This window comes from Zingiber officinale, chromosome 2A, assembly GCF_018446385.1.
Source record: "Zingiber officinale cultivar Zhangliang chromosome 2A, Zo_v1.1, whole genome shotgun sequence".
NCBI classification, from domain to species: domain Eukaryota; kingdom Viridiplantae; phylum Streptophyta; class Magnoliopsida; order Zingiberales; family Zingiberaceae; genus Zingiber; species Zingiber officinale.
The window spans coordinates 169,188,940-169,196,456 of record NC_055988.1 but is presented as its reverse complement, the minus strand read 5'-3'; the positions used below and the strand labels follow the sequence as shown (position 1 = coordinate 169,196,456).

The 7,517-nt window shown below is 35.8% G+C and overlaps 1 pseudogene; it reads left to right on the top strand.

Moving 5' to 3' along the window:
• The first annotated feature begins 1,921 nt into the window (after positions 1–1,921).
• On the top strand, positions 1,922–7,172 carry LOC122044237 (annotated as a pseudogene).
• Positions 7,173–7,517: the final 345 nt, after the last annotated feature.

The window sequence follows — 7,517 nt, the reverse complement described above, 5'->3', positions numbered from 1 at the left end:
TTGACATGGTGAAGGTTGAGGCCCGCAAAGCTCAAAGAACCCAGGATGGAAGAATCCACGTCATCCAAGAGGAGCCTCTACCTATAGCCGAAGAACTCATTCCCTGGGAGGAGGTCCAACTTTATCTTGATTGTCCAGAGAGCATCACTTGCATATCAAGCGACCTGTCGATCAAAATTAAGACAAATCTGATCAAATGTTTGGTGCATAATAGGGACGTCTGCGCCTGGTCCTCCAAGGAGCTGCTAGGAGTCAAGCTCGAGGTAGATGAGCACAAGCTGCATCTCCTACCTGATTCCCAGCCGGTCAAGCAGAAGAAGAGAAACTTCTCGATCGAATAAAATAAGATCATCCGAGCTTCTCCACACTTGCATAGCCAGTTCTTGAAGACTCTTGGAAATAAGTGTACTTACACTTCCAAGGTTCAAGAGGCAACAACGAGCAACAAGTAAATAAGAAGAAAGAGTTTTCATTTGTATCTTTTGTATTTTCTTCTTGTGGGTGTTGTATATTGTTGTGTGAGTTTGTACAAGGCTTCTCCGCCTCCGGCTCTGACCGAGAATGAGTGTTTTGATTAGTGGAGTGTGTGTCATGTGTGAATCCTTGGATTAGTCATCTCTTCTTGACGTGGATATCAAGTAAATCCCTTATGTTAACGTTGTAAGTGTGTTTCTTGTTCATTCCACTACACATCATCACCAAGAAGCAAGCAACGAGACGCGCGACGAGCTATTCACCCCCCCACCCTCTAGCATCAAATCGACCCTAACATATAGTTTGTCCGATCAGAATATATGTCTGATCAATTAGATCACTCGACCGAGCTAGCTAGTTACCCGTGCAATCTCCGGGTGACAAAGAAGACCTAGTTCTGAAGGATGCTGAATCGGCTTAGAGATTTATCTATGCTGAGGGACTTGGCATCCGATCGATCTAACAGTATAGTTGGATAACTTCTTGGCCGCGATGATCGACTATGCTGGCTTCGAGGGTTGACCCCTCCGTAACTTTAACCGCCATGTCAGTTGACCTCTTGGTGACCCGATAGGGGGCCCACCTTAACTTGAGCGATACACCCTAGGTTTCTGTGGAAACCACGTGACTAGAAGGAGTAGGATTGATTTTCATAATTATAATTAGAGTAAAATATATCAATTTTTTTTTGTAATACTATCATGCTAGGGGGAAATAAATGTTCGAGCAGATAGATCGGTTAATTCAATACAATAAAAAAAATGGGAGTTAGCACTCGATTTAGTTGGTGTCACCCAACTGAATATGATTCAATCATATGCTTATCGAATGAGTAAAGAGTAAATTTTCAAGTTCAGTCAATCCCTCCTTTTTTTTTCCAAAAGAAATATCAAGTACATGAAATCACAAGTAAATCTCTTTAATTTCTCTATCATTATTGGATTATAATATATATAGAATTTGAACCTGAACTATATTTATGATTCAGTATTTCGATCTGGTTGGTTATTATTCTTTCTATTCTTTTTTAGATATTTGATTTGTGTCTATCTATTCTTTATACCTTTTTCGGATGAATTATGTATATGTTCACATTTAGGATTTACATATACAACATATATCACTGTCAAGAGGGAATTTTTCTAAATATTTAGATATTTAGATTAGATTCAAAAGAATAAGGAGATAATTTAATTGCGAATTTACAAAGCAAAGATTAGGTTGCTCATATATATCAAAAAGTATACAATAATGATGTATTTGATGAATTAAATATATGGCCTAATAACGAACCATTTCATTTTAACATAACATTAAAATTTGTCGATAATATTAGTTGAATATTATTTTTTTTTGAAAGATTTTTGTCAAAGGTTTCATTCACATATAATTCATATCAAGTAGACCTTATCGTTGTGAGAATTTTTAATTCATGAGTTATAGGGAGGGACATATGTCACCACAATTAGAGACTAAAGCAAGTGTTGGATTTAAAGCTAGTGTTAAAGATTACAAATTGACTTATTATACTCCTGACTATGAAATCAAAGATACTGATTGTAGAAATTAAGAGAAGGAAAAAAACTAACCATATTATTAGATCTTAAAATTGATACAGAGTATAAGGTCTTAATAAATAAATTAAGAAATGCTAAACTCTATAAAAAAAGTCTAAATTATCCTAAAAGCTATAAAGAAATAAATATATAATTTAACATCCCCCCTCAAACTTATGATGCTACAGCTAGAAACATTGAGAGTTTGTCAAATAAGAAACGAAAACGTGAAGCGGAATGTGTCTTAGTAAATATATCAGCAATCTGTAGCTTTGAAGAAACAAAAGACAATGCGATGGTGTCATTCTAAAGATGGTGACGAGTAATGTGACAATCAATTTCAATATATTTTGCCCGCTCATGAAAAACTTAATTACGTATAATTTGAATAACACTCTGATTATCACAATATAACGGAGTAGGTTGATGAAGAAAGACACCCATATCCGCAAGCAACCAACGCAACCAAACTATCTCACAAGTAGAAGAGGTCATGGCATGATCCTCAACTTCTGTGAAAGATTTAGAAATAACATCTTGCTTTTTTACTCTTCCAAGAAATGAGAGAATCACTAAGAAAAATGCAGAAGCCAGTGGTAGATTTGCAATCCGTAGGATCACAAGCCCAATCCACATCAGAGTATGCACGTAGCTCAAGAGATGAAGTAGAAGGAAATAAAAGGCTTTGAAATTGTGTGCCCCGAAGATACTTGAGAATACGAAAAACAGCAACCCAATGAATTGTAGTTGGTGCAGCCACAAATTAACTAACCACATAAACAGCATACACAATATCTGGACAGTCACGGTGAGATAAATCAAGCTTCCAACAATAGTTCTGTACAAACTAGAATCCGATAAAGGTGAGCCATCAGATGGAGAATATCGAGTATTGGTCTCAATAGGAGTATCAACAACTCTATTATCAGTAAGACGAGCACGCTCAAACAGATCAGATATATACTTTGACTAAGATAAAAGATAACCTTTCGGGGAATAAGCAACCTCAATGCCTAGAAAGTAGCGTAGTATACCCAAGTCTTTCATAGTAAAATAATGAGCCAAGTTAGACTTCAAGGAAGCAATTCCATCATAATCATCACCAGTAATAATCATGTCATCAACATATAATGATAAAAGAATACGACCTGCACTCGTACATCTAACAAACAATGCTGAATCATGATTACTAGGATGAAAATCAAACGAAATAATCACTGATAGAGAACTTCTCAAACCAAGCACGAGGTGCTTGTTTAAGACCATTAAGCGCTTTATGAAGTCTGCAACTTCACCAGGTTTGTGTGAAATACCAGGAGGAGATATCATATAAACTTCTTCATGAAGACCACCATTTAGAAATGCATTCTTGACATCCATCTGAGTTATTCTCCATCGATAAACAGAAGCAACAACAATTAGAGTACGAACAATTATCATTTTACAACAGGAGCAAATGTTTCTTCATAATCCATGTCATACTTCTGAGAATAACCTTTAGCAACAAGACGAGTTTTGTATTGTTCAATAGATCCATCAGCTTTAATTTTGATCTTATATACCCCATGAGAACCAATAGTATGTTTTCCTGGTGGCAATGGAACCAAATCCCATGTATGACTCTGATGCAAAGCAGTTAATTTCTCAGCCATAGCACGCTGCCAAAGTGGATTACAAACAACTTTTCTATAGGATTCAGGCTCAGAAAGACAATAAATAGATGCAACAAATGAAGCAAAAGAATGAGAATAACAAGAGTAAGCAAAATCTGGTAGTTTAGTGGACTTAGGAACATGAGTGGATTGACGACGATGGAGAGAAGAATCATCCGCAACCTCAGGAGATAATTGGGTAATGGCAGAAGGAGGAACATGTGGAGCGGATATCTCAGGAACCGAAGTACCAGATTCAGTTGAACTACTAGTAGGATTTGTGGGTGAATCTTCCTCAGTATCGCTATTAAAGGGATCAATGCAAAGTAGATCTGACTTTGTCATATTATGCGAACTAGCCAGAATAGAAAAGAATGGAATATACTCAAGAAACATAACATGATGAGAGACATACAATTTTTTACTAATGGGATCAAAGCAAGGATATCCTTTTTGACTAACATCATAACCTAGAAAGACACAAAGAGTAGATCGAGAGACTAACTTCTTACACTTTGCATGTGGACGAAGGACAAAATAAGTACAACCAAAAACACACAAAGAGGAATAGACAGGAGCATACCCATGCAATTTTTCAAAAGGTGACAAACCTGAATTGTGTGAAAGTTAGAATTCTATTAATGACATAAACAGTAGTAAGGATTGCTTCCCCCCAAAAGGCGCTAGGAATACTAGCAGACAATAAAAATGAACGGGTTATTTCAACAAGATGTTTATGTTTCCGTTCAGCCGCGTCATTTTGTTTAGGAGTATATGTACACGAGGTTTGATGAATAGTGTCATCAGAAGCAAGTAAATATGAAAATTGATTCGAAGTGTATTCACCCCCCAAATCACAATGAAAACACTTTATGACACTAAAATGTTGATTTTTCACAAGAGCTCTAAAGTTGTTGAAAATTGTAAAATAATCAGACCTGTGTTTCATAAGATAAACCCAAGAGTAACGAGTACAATCATCAATAAATGAAACATAATACCTTGATCCTCCTTTTGTAGGCATAGGAGAGGGTCCTCACACATCAGAATGGATAAGATCAAATGGAGCAGAAGAAAAAGAAAGACTTTTAGAAAATGGTAAGGTAGAAAATTTGACCAGTTTACAACCACTATAATAAAAAATATCAAAATTTTTTAAAGGTCATAATGCTCCTGTAGAGGCTAAAAATTACAAACGATGCGCTGAAACATGACCTAAGCAAGAGTGCCACAAGTAAAAATCAGAAGATCAATGACTCAGATGAAAAGATGATAAATCCACACTAGAAGCTATAACTTTTGGTAATTTGAGTTGATCTAAAACATAGAGTTCTCCTTGCTTATGGCTTGTCCCAATCAACCTCTGAGATTACGGGTCCTAAACATAACAATTGGATGAAGAAAAAGAAACTAGGTATCCAGACTCACATAATTGACTAACGGAAACAAGATTTAAAGTAAGACTCGGAATATAATAAACATTAGTAAGAGATAAAGAAGATATAACAATTGAACCAACACCTACTAATGACATAGGAGTACCATCAACAATTGTAATAGATATAGATGAACTGGAAGAAAAAGAAGTAAAAGATGATAAATTGGATGACATATGATGGGAGGAACCATAGTCTAAAATCCACAAGGATGAAGATATACCTGAAATACCAGATGACGACAAACCTATATGAGAGGAAGCTGACATGACAGAAGGTTGTGAAGTAAGGAACTGTTGAAACGCTCAAACATATATGAATCAAATTTCCATGAAGCATCTGCACGACCAGGCATGATGACAGAACGAATAATTCTCTGAATAACCAAACTGTAAGGATACACATTTGTATGATCGGCAAAAACTGATGTCAGGATGACTCATGGTCACATAAAGAATCTAAGGCAGAAAAGGATGTCAAATGTAGAAATCAGTAGCACAGGGTGTCGGTGTCAAAATCAATAGAAAAGGATGTCAGTGTCGAAATCGGCAACATAGGGCTTCAACACCGAAATCGGTAGAAAAGAGTGTCGGCGCCGAAATCGGTAGAAAATAATGTCTGCGTCGAAATCAACAGCAGCAGGACAGAAAATAAATGTCGGCGCCGAAATCAATAGCAGCAGTAGGAGACAGCAGCAGCAACAAGAAGGAATAACAGGGGGCGGTATAAAAAATTAGGTTAGAGAAGGAGAACCGCTTTGATACCATGTAGAAATTAAGAGAAGGAAAAAATTAATCATATTATTAGATCTTAAAATTGATACAGAGTATAAAGTTTTATATAGTTAAATTAAGAAACCCTAAACTTTATAAAAAAAAAGAAAAGTCTAAATTATCCTAAAAGTTATAAACAAATAAATATATAATCTAACACTGATATCTTGGCAACATTTCAAGTAATTTCTAAACCAGGAGTTCCACTCGAAGAAGCAAGGGTTGCGGTACCTGCTGAATCTTCTACTGGTACATGGGCAACTGTGTGGGCTGATGGACTTATCAATCTTGATCGTTACAAAGGGTGATGCTACCACATCGAGGTTGTTATTGGGGGATGATAATCAATATATTGCTTATATCGCTTATCCTTTAGACCTTTTTGAAGAAGGTTCTACGTGGGTAATGTGTTTGGTTTCAAAGCCTTACAAGCTCTACATTTGGAGGATCTGTGAATTCCTACTTCCTATTCCAAAACTTTCCAAGGCCCGTCTCATGGCATTTAGGTTGAAAGAGATAGCAAGTATGGTCATCCCCTATTGGGATGTACTATTAAATTAAAATTGAGATTTTCTGTAAAAAACTACGGAAGAGTAGTTTATGAGTGTCTACATGGTGGACTTGATTTTACCAAAGATGATGAAAATGTGAACTCACAACCATTTATGCATTGGAGAGACCGTTTCCTATTTTGTGCTAAAGCAATGTATAAAGAGCAGGCCGAAATAAGTGAAATTAAAGGACGTTACTTGAATGCTATTGCAAGTACATACGAAGAAATGATAAAAAGGGTTATATTTGCTAAAAAATTAGGATCTTCTATCGTAATGCATGATTACTTAACTAGTAAATTCGCTGTAAATACTAGCTTGGCTCATTATTGCCGCGACAATGACCTACTTCTTCACATCCATTGCGCAATGCATGTAGTTATTGAAAGATAGAAAAATCATGGTATGCATTTCTGTGCACTAGCTGAAGTATTATGATGTCTAGTAGAGATCATATTCATGCAGGTACAATAATAGGTAAATTGGTAGGGGAACGTGAAATGATTTTAGGTTTTGTTGATTTATTACATGATGATTTTATTGAAAAAGATTGAAGTCATATTTTTTTCGCTCAAGATTAGATTTCTATACCAGGTGTTATATCCATAGCTTCGGGAGTATTTATGTTTGGCATATGTATGCGTTGACAAGAGTTTGGAGGAGAAACCCTTGGGGTCCTAAAGTTCCTACACCTCATCAATTGATTTGGAGCATTTCCAAATGCAATTAATTGAGAAATGTTCATAGATCGATGTTGCGTTTCAATCATGTACGGAGTTGCATTTCCAATGACGGGGAGTTGAATAACATTTGGAGTTGCATTACAGTCAACCTTTATTATTTGAATTCACAAGGATGCTATTTCAATTTCTTTGAAAGTTGACTTGGCTATTGACAAGCTCAGATCGAGGAGATGTTGAAGAACGGTGAGGAGGAATGAGATTTTGAAAACCTTCAAAAAATTTATGTAAATATGAAAAAAAGATTAGGAAATATGGAACTTCGGATTTTTAAAACCTTCAATGAATGCTTTATATTAGTAATCTCAGGTTTTAATCTTTTTAATATAAATTTA